The sequence below is a fragment of the Gekko japonicus genome, unplaced genomic scaffold (assembly GCF_001447785.1).
Source record: "Gekko japonicus isolate JY-2015 unplaced genomic scaffold, Gekko_japonicus_V1.1 scaffold1481, whole genome shotgun sequence".
NCBI lineage: Eukaryota > Metazoa > Chordata > Lepidosauria > Squamata > Gekkonidae > Gekko > Gekko japonicus.
In genome coordinates this window covers 15,310-25,128 of record NW_015170326.1, presented here as the reverse complement: position 1 = coordinate 25,128, position 9,819 = coordinate 15,310, and positions in this window count along the sequence as shown.

Here is a 9,819-nt window from a genome sequence, read left to right as displayed (position 1 = left end):
TGCGCCGCAGGTCTCGCCGCCTGCCCCCTTCTTCGTTCCCCTGGGGCACCGGAGGGGGGGGGGGGGGCAGCCTGCACGACCCGCAGGAACCCAGGGCGGAGGGGCTGGTCTGAAAGGCGGCCTCGAGAAACTGTGGAGAAGACGCCGCCCCAGAAAGTTCATTCGCTCGAAGAGAAATAAAAAGGCGAGGCCATCTGGAGCAGCTCCGAACAAGCCACGGGGGGAGGGAACCTGTGGGTCTGGGCACCTGCAGGGGAGCCTGGGGAGAAAGTGTGTGTGTGTGTGTTTGTGATATGAGATCTCCCCCCCGCGCGAGTATCGTGGGTCCCCCTCTTATTTATAATATTCTCAATCTCAGTATTATGAATCTCAATATTATGATGTTTATAATCTCAATATTATGATGTTTAATTCTGTTTTTAATTCTGGCACTTGTGCCTCGTTGTTAGCCGCCCTGAGCCTTCGGGGAGAGCGGGATATAAATCCATAAATAAATAAATAATAAAAAAATTATGTATGAATTAATACCGGTAGGTGGTATTTTATGAATGTATTAATTAAGCACTCTAAAAATTAATTTACACTTTGTATAAAATTTCAATATAGTATCTGTTGCATTATATCCAAAACGCTTCCCTATATTGTTCACTTTTTGTATAATTTTGACTCTTAAAGAAATTTATTAGCGTCACAGTTCTTTTTGGTTTTCGATTACCCGGTATTTTTGGCCACTGTGTGACACAGAGTGTTGGACTGGATGGGCCATTGGCCTGATCCAACATTGGCTCCTCTTATGTTCTTATGGGGGATGAATTCTGTGGCATTATACTCTGCTGAGGTCCCCCCCTCCATCTACAGGCTCCACCCCCAAATCTCCAGGAATTTCCCAACCCAAAGCTGGCAACCATAGCCTGAGGACAGATGACACAGGTGGCTACCAGAAACAAAAATCTTTGCTGTTCCAGAAATCGTTCCTTTCAGGGGTCATTTTGGAGAAAAAGAGGTGCAGGAGCTCCATAACTCATTAGCATAACTTATTTGCATATGCCACACCCCCTGACATCACTGGAAGTGTGTCAGAAGGCAACACCCACCGCTCAGGCTCCACTGTACTGGCAACACCCACCGCTCAGGCTCCCCTGTACTGTTTGGGATTGCCAGCTATTGGGGGGGGGGGATGACGTGCAGATCTGTCCTCGCAGAGGAGAGAGAGCTTGTACCTGAATAAATCTTGGTCTTAAAGGTGCCACTGGACTGTTTTGGACCGGGGGGAGCTCTGCGACTTACCTGGCTGCTTCTTGCTCTGTCTGAGGGCTGCTGGGAGCAGGGGGTGGGGCTTGTTGCATGTGCCCGCCCCCTGGGCTCTTTACTGCCGGAGCTCCTGCAGGAAATGACCCCTGGTTCCTTTCTATAATGAAACAAAAAATATGATCAGTAGTTTCCCCCCGCCAACATGTTCCTTCAGGACTACAACCCAGTGACCTCCTGTAACACTTGAACTCAGAGGCACCCAATGAAACTGAAGGGTGAAGGAAGTCAGTGACTTGTATCTGATGAAGGGGGCTTTGAGTCTTGAAAGCTCACACTGTAAATCTTGTTGGTCTCTAAGGTGCTGCTGGACATTCCAGTCTTGCTTTTCTACTGCTGACCAACACGACTGCCCACCTGGAATTGTCTTCCCTCAATGAGAGATTCACTTGTGTTACATCATGGATATGGACTTGGAAAAGGGGGTCTCCAGACCACAGTCTCTGAAGAGCCAGTTTGGTGTAGTGATGAGGAACGCGGACTCTGATCTGGGGGAACTGGGTTTGATCCCCCACGCCTCTGCATGCAGCTGCTGGTGTGACCTTGGGTCAGTCACAAGTTCTCTCTCAGAGCCGTTCTCTCAAGAGCAGTCCTCGAAACACCAACCATTTTCTCTCTTAATCCTAATATCTATCATTCTTATCAGTTCCTATATATTCACTCTCTCCTTTGTTTATTTCCATATTCACACTCATTCTTGCACTCAACCATTGATTAATTAATATTCCCACTCATTCTTCCACTCACACATTGACCTCAAAACCATGTTAATATGTGATAATTAAATGCTAGTGAAAAGGTTAATTAATTTAAAGGGTAAATGGGAAATTTGATAATTTGAAAAATTATATAAAAATTTAATTTAATATTGTGCCCCTGTGCTGTATGTAAGGGAATCAACAAGAGGCGTTAGGAGTGAAATAAGGTTATACATCATTTGAATGATTGAAATTATCAGTAAGAACTGTCAAAGATAGATTTAGAACTTTTTAACGCAGTTATGAATGTAAGATTAAGGAGAAGAGTAAATTGGTATAAAAGAAGAGTAAAAGATTGGCTTCTCTGTGCTGCTGTGAAGAAAAAAGTGATGTCTTAGGAATTTTATAAAGTAATCTTGTTGTTTAATGTGTTTATATGTACAGCATTGGTTCATAATAGTAAAAACCCAATAAATATATTATATTAAAAAAAAGAGAGAGAGCAGTCCTCGAAAGAGCTCTCTCAGCCCCAACTACCTCACAGGCAACGCTCCCTCTAAGCTGTGGAGTCTTGTGAGCAAAAACTCTACTTTGTGAGCGACTGTCATTAAAGTTGTGAGCGGGCTATTTGGCTCCTGCATAAATTAGTTTGATTTGGAGTCCCATCCTTCCTGAGCCAAGACAAAAATGTGTGAGCCGGAGGCTAGAAAACTGTGAGCTAGCTCACACTAACTCAGCTTAGAGGGAACACTGCTCACAGGGTGTCTGTTGTGGGGAGGGGGGAAGGGAAAGGAGACTGTGAGCTGCTCTGAGACTCCTTTGGGTAGTGAAGGGCGGGGTATAAATCCAATCTCCTCCTCCTCCTTCTGGAGTTCTCTGTCACTGGATGCATCAATAGTCATAGTTCAGATGGCTTTCAAAGGGGATTAGAAGTATTTACAGAAAAGAATCCATTAATGGCTATTAGCTGTAATGATTAAATATTCCATATTCAGAGGAAGTGGACCGTTGAATACCAGTGCGTGGGGAGGCTCTGTGTTCTCCTTGCAGGTCTTCTGCGGTTGTCTGATGGGCTGCTATATGAAACAGGATGATGGATGAGATAGACTGTTGGTTTGCTCCAGCAGGGCTGCTGTTATATTCTTAAGTTTGTGCTCCAAATGGTTCAAAGTCCTGGTCAGCAGGGGTCATTTCCTCCGGGAGCGCACAGGAGCGGAGCTCCAGCAGTAAGGAGCCCAGGGGGTGGGCACATGCAACAAGACCCGCCCCCTACTCCCAGCAGCCCTCAGTCGGGCCACGAGGAGCAAGAAGCAGCCAGGTAAGTTGCAGAGCCCCCCCTCGCCTTCAGGTACAAGCTCTCCCTCCTCTGTGAGGGCAGATCTGCTCGCTCGTGTCCCCCCCCCCCCAATAGCTAGCAATCCAAAACAGTCCAGTGGCATCTTTAAGGCCAAGTTTTATTCAGGTAAAAGCTCTCCCTCCTCTGCGAGGACAGATCCGCATATTCCTCCCCCCAATAGCTAGCAATTCAAAACAGTCCAGTGGAGCCTGAGCGGTGGGTGTTGCCTTCGGACACACTTCCGGTGATGTCAGGGGGTGTGGGGCATATGCAAATGAGTTATGCTAATGAGTTATGCTAATGAGCTCCTGGACCTCTTTTTCTACGAAATGACCCCTGCTGGTTGGCCATTATATTGGCCCATGCCAGGAGTCCATAGCTTAGCTATCTTTGAGAGCAATATGCAACCTCCGTGTTCAGAGGCAGTTTACCTCAGAACAACCAGATGATGGAGATTTCCTATTGACTTCATGCCCCATTGTGAGCTTCCTGGCTAGCCACTGTTGACAACAGGAAGCTGGACTAGAGGAAACCGGCGAGGCAATTCTAACAGGGAGCGGTGGCGCAGGCAGTTCGATGCCTGCAATAACAACACTAGTGAACAGCCACTATGGCTGTTCGAGACCCACCATGGCCGGGGTGAGCTCCCGGCCCTAGTCCCAGCTCCCGCCCACCCAGTGGCTCGAAAGTGTACTCACGAGTAGACAAATGGGTACCTGCCCTAGGTGGCAGGGGGCACCCTCCTCCTGATAGCGTGTGCCAGGAGTGTGGCAGCAGCAGTAATGACAGCAGAGCAGTGGTGATGCGGCGGCGACGGATGGAGGTGGAGCTGTGACGGTGTGACGGCGCGAAGACGCAGCGCGGCGGAGCCTAAGGGACGTTAGCCGGAACCGCAGTTGGAGCAGCCGTGCGCCAGAGGAACTCCATCTGAAGCCTGCCGAGGATGCCGTCGGCCCGTCCGAGGTGCCGGAAGCAACATCAGAAGCCCGCCCGGAACAACAACAGAACGCGCTGCTGGGTGCCGGTAGGCAGCCCCTTCCCATATGAATTGTGGCCCTAGATTAGGAACAATTAGTATATTCTCTGTAAACCGCTCTGAGACTCTTCGGGGTCAAGGGCGGTATATAAATAGAAAAAATAAATAAATAAATAACATTCATGGGGCCATGGCAGTGGCAGAGCATCTAGGTCCCAAGTTCAGTCCCTGCCATCTCCAGTTAAAATGACCCCTCAGTAGGTGATGATGAGAAGAAGAAGAAGAGGAGGAGGAGGAGGAGGAGATTGGGTTTACACCCCCCATCCCTACCCGAAGGAGTCTCGAAGTGGCTTACAATCACCTTCCCTTCCTTTCCCCACAACAGACACCCTGTGAGGTAGGTGGGTCTGAGAGAGCTCTGAGAGAATGTCAGGATCCACAGCTAAACAACGAAGTACACGCTTCCAGGAAGGTTTTACTTTTATTGAAAAGCCATAGATGCAGTAACAGGAACACTGTTAGGAATGGCGGGCTACCTATGCGCATAATAGGATATAGGGCATTCGTATGCGCCCCCCCAAGCATTACCCAATTAGGTGGACTCCCGCGTGCGGGAGATGGCAAGGCTGTCTAACGGGCGCGGAGCTGGGAACGAAGAAGCTCCCACAGAAGGTAGACGCCACAACTCCTCCAGTAACTCTTTACAGATAAGCGATGCAGCTGTGAAGCAATTAAGCGCATGGGAAGGAATGCAAAGCAAATAGAAAGCCTCTCCACACTCATGGCAGCTTAGCTGACAGAGAGCCGTGACCGACTCCAGGTCACCCAGATGGCTTCATTCTATTTTAATTTTAATTTTATTGGATTTGTATCCCGCAGGCTCCGGGCAGGTTCCATCCATTGCCACGTACAAAAACTTACACACAAAACACATCGATAAAAATCCAACTAAATCCCTATGTGCTAATCAGTGCCTCAACAGACGAGATTTTTCAGATTGGGGTTCCTAGATGGTAAACATAGATCTGACCCGCTAAAGGGGAGGCCGGTAGAAGAGGGGGGACGCCCACCACCTCAGCTGAAAGCCTGGCGGAAGAGCTCCGTCTTGCAGGCCCTGTGGAAGTTTAAAAGGTCCTGCAGGGTCCCAGCTCCGTAGCTAACAACGTTTTGCCGGGGGGGCAGTGTTTTTCTCAGGGGGCCTGCTTCTGGCACCCTCCCACCATCCATGGCAGGAGGCAGTCAACCCCGCTCCTTTCCCTCCCACTGGAAAGGGAAGGTTAGCCCCAGGCAGTCCCCCCAAGTGCCTTCCTATCCTTGAGCGCTGCCTTCACGCCGTCGGAGAGGCTTGAGATTCTGCTGGACGGGGAGCGGTTTATGCGGGACTGGGAATTTGGCCGCCTGTACTGAAACTCCCCGGTGACCTCCCGCCTCCGAAAGATACAGACTTCTGGATTTGGTGGGGGGGAGAGGGGCGCCCTGCGTCACTTCGGAGGCAACCTTGCCACCAATTAGGTGTCCCGGGCTTCCTTATCCTCACCCTTTCCATTCTGTGGTGATGGGGATTGGGGGAGGGCCCATAAAAACTGCGGAGGGGGGGGCGTGGGCCCCGTGGTAGCTACGGCCCTGCAGGGTCCTGATCTCACATGGGCCCTCATTCCACCAGGTAGCGGCCAGGTCTGAAAAAACCCTGGCCTTAGTCGAGGCAAGATGAACGTCCCTGGGGCTGGGCACCACCAAGAGATGCTGATTGGCAGATCATAAAGCCCTCTGGGGTTCATAGGGGAATAGGAGTGGGGAACCAAACCGGCTCTCCAGATTAGAGTCCGCCACTCTTAAGCACTACACCAAACTGGCTCTCAGTGAAAGACCGTCCTCTGCCTGAGACCCGTTACGTCTTTCCTTGGGCAATCCTGGTTCGAGCCAGGTTGCCCTAAGACAGCTTTTGGCACACGGGAACAACATAACATTACACGTCTATTTAACAAGAAGAAGAGATTGGATTTATACCCCGCCCTTCACTACCCAAAGGTGTCTTAGAGTGGTTTACAAACTCCTTTCCCTTCCCCTCCCCACAACAGACACCCTGTGAGGTAGGTGGGGCTGAGAGAACTCTTGACAGAAACTGCTCTTTTTCAAGAACAGCTCTTGCCAGAACTATGGCTTGCCCAAGGTCATCCAGCAGGTGCAAGGGGAGGAGTGGGGAATCAAACCCGGTTCTCCCAGATTAGAGTCCGTGCACTTAACCACGACACCAAACTGGCTTCTACAATGCACTACAAGACAATGAACTGGCTTCCAAAACATACCTTGAACAAAAATATAAATGCTCCATTCCCTGGTTTGAATATTATCAGGTAAAACATCTCATAAACTCTTTGCTGACCACTTCAAATCTCTCTAGACCGTTAACTCTTTTTGAAGGAATACTAAAAATTGATAGATCATATTTTTAGAACCTTATCTCAGTTTGGTACTCAGACCTAATCATATCAAAAGCTAATCAAACTCTTAGTTACCAAACTTTATGGCAGTCCGACTGTGCTACTGCTCTCAATGACGTTGCCTGGCAAAGAATATGGTCCCCCCTCTCCATCACTTCTAAATCCTTAAATATACAATTGCAAAGTTATAAAGTACTTACTAGATGGCACCTTACGCCGGCAAAACTGCACAATGTTCCAAAAACCTACACACCGCCTTGCTGGTGGTCCTGTTGTGGTCATGGGTCCTTCATCCACTGTTGGTGGTATTGTCCTGTTGTTAAGAAATTTTGGACAATAGTTTCAAAACCTATTAGAAACATTACAGGGTATTCCATTCCTCTATCGCCGGAAGTATATTTGCTTGACCTTTGGAAAAACTCCAAAATCCCCCAAATAGGGCGAGAACTTATTTCAATATTTTTGACAGCAGCAAAGACAATTATTGCAATAACACTTTAACTCTCTCACAATGGTATGCCAAACTCTGGGAATACTATTCCATGGATAAGATCTTGGAAAAAGGTATCATATTTTCATAATTCCTATAGTCAGGGCTCATTTCCTGCAGGAGAGCACAGGAGCAAAGCTCCGACAGTAAGAAGCCCAGGGGGCGGGCACATGCAGCAAGCCTCGCCCCCTGCTCCCAGCAGCCCCCCTCGCCTTTCCCCATGTCCCCCCCCAGCTAGCAATCCAAAAGAGTCCAGTGGCACCTTTAAGACCAAGGTTTATTCAGGTACAAGCTCTCCTTCTTCTGTGAGGGCAGATCTGCGTGTCGTCCCCCCAGCTAGCAATCCAAAAGAGTCCAGTGGCACCTTTAAGACCAAGGTTTATTCAGGTAAAGCTCTCCCTCTTCTGTGAGGGCAGATCTGCACGTCGTCCCCCCAGCTAGCAATCCAAAACAGTCCAGTGGCACCTTTAAGACCAAGGTTTATTCAGGTATAAGCTCTCCCTCCTCTGTGAGGGCAGGTCTGCGCACTCCCCCCCCCATAGATAGCAATCCAAAAGAGTCCAGTGGAGCCTGAGCAGTGGGTGTTGCCTTCTGACACACTTCTAGTGATGTCAGGGGGTGTGGCATATGCAAATAAGTTATGCTAATGAGCTCTGGCACCTCTTTTTCTACGAAATGACCCCTGCCTATAGTTATCACGATTTCCAAACAAAATGGTTTCCATTTTTAGAACATGTTTTCTGTAATGATATTCCCTCTTCTTGTAATGTTCCACGCAAATTTTATGATATATTACACTTTGTGTAACACAGTTCATCCTAATGTCTGACGTTCTGCTCAACCACATCTTTGTTTCTGTAATGGTCTGTTTTACTGCTTCTTCGTAATGTGGCTATGTTGGTTTTTTTGTTGTCGTTCATTGTAATTTTGAAAATTAATTAAAAACGTTCTTTAAAAAGAGTAGACAACATTGACTTTGATGGACTGACGCTCTTATGTCTGGACATGTGCCATCTTCCACTCTGGCTTAACTGCTGGGGGTGCTTGTAGCCAGCATAAAGAGGCATGTCTGGGCTTGCCCGGGCAGGCCACCTAGTTGAAGCTTGAAGCCCCAGAAGAAAGGCAGGCAGGGTCCTGGAGCCTGCCTGCGGACTGGCCCCTGAGAGCAGCCAGCCAATCTGGAGCCTGGGGGCCATTTGAACTCACCAATCGCATGGGGGCTGGGAGAGGTGTATATAGTGAGGGCAGTTGCCCCGTACAAAGCAGTCCTATTGAGATGCAATAAACGGCTTCTTGCTGAAATCTCTCTGCCTTCGCCTCTGCCGTGTTAAAGAAGAAGAAGAAGAAGAGATTGGATTTATACCCCGCCCTTCACTCGGAGTCTCCGAGCAGCTTACAAACTCCTTTCCCTTCCCCTCCCCACAACAGACACCCTGTGAGGTGGGTGGGGCTGAGAGAGCTCTGACACAAACGGCTCTTTTTCAAGGACAGCTGTGCCAGAGCTTGTGACTGACCCAAGGTCACATCAGCAGGTGCAAGTGGAGGAGTGGGGAATCAAACCCGGTTCTCCCAGATTAGAGTCCGCACACTTAACCACTACACCAAACCCACTATTTCACAGCTCCGATTCAGTATAACGGAGCTTCTTACGTGTCCATGTTCTTGCAGTTCCCATGACGGGCGTGGGCTTTGTGTCCCGGAATTCCGTGACTTGCAGAGAGGCCTGGCTTACCACGTGGGAATCCTTCGTTGGCTTGTAGGTTCAGGATATTAGAAGGAGCCGGGAGCTGCCGTGTCAGCAGCAGCTCGCACATCTGCAGCGCAGGATCCGTGCACCGCTGAGATTAATCAGTGTTTTCCTAGCAGGCGCCAGCAGCTGCCTTGGATGTGCAGCTGTGGCAGCATCTGGGGAGACGAAGGGCTGGCTGCCTGGCAGTGCGGTCCGCTGCCCCCCTCCCCTCTCAGCAACAGCCAGCATGGTTTCTCATAAACATGTTAGGAGGGGGGCAGCTGTCACATAACAACATCAGAAGAGCCCTGCTGGGTCAGACCAGTGGGGGTCCCTCTAGTCCAGAGTCCCGTCTTGCACAGTGGCCAACCGGTTCCTTCTGGAGGTCCAACAACAGGGCAGAGAGGCCGAGGCCTTCCCCTGATGTTGCTTCCTGACTCTGGGATTCAGGGGCTTAGTGCCTCTGAACATGGAGGTTCCCCTCAGTCAAAATGGCTAGCAGCCATTGACAGACTTATCCACGACTCTATCTGATCCCCCTTTAAAGCTGTTTATTCCAGTGGCCATCCGGCGGCAAATCCCACATTTTAATCACACTCTGTGTCAAGTCGTATTTCCTTTTGTCCGTCCTGAACCTACTGCCCACCAGCCTCATTGGATGCCCTCGAGTCCTAGTATTTTGTCTCTTTGCCCACTCTCTCCACCCCGTGCATAATTTTATAAACCTCTCTCATGTCCCCCCCCCCCAAGTTGTCTCTTTTCTAAACTGAAAAGATCTGGTATCTGTCCTGGGGAAATCGCAACCCTTGCCAATGCTTCCCCCCCTTCTTTTGGTTGTCTG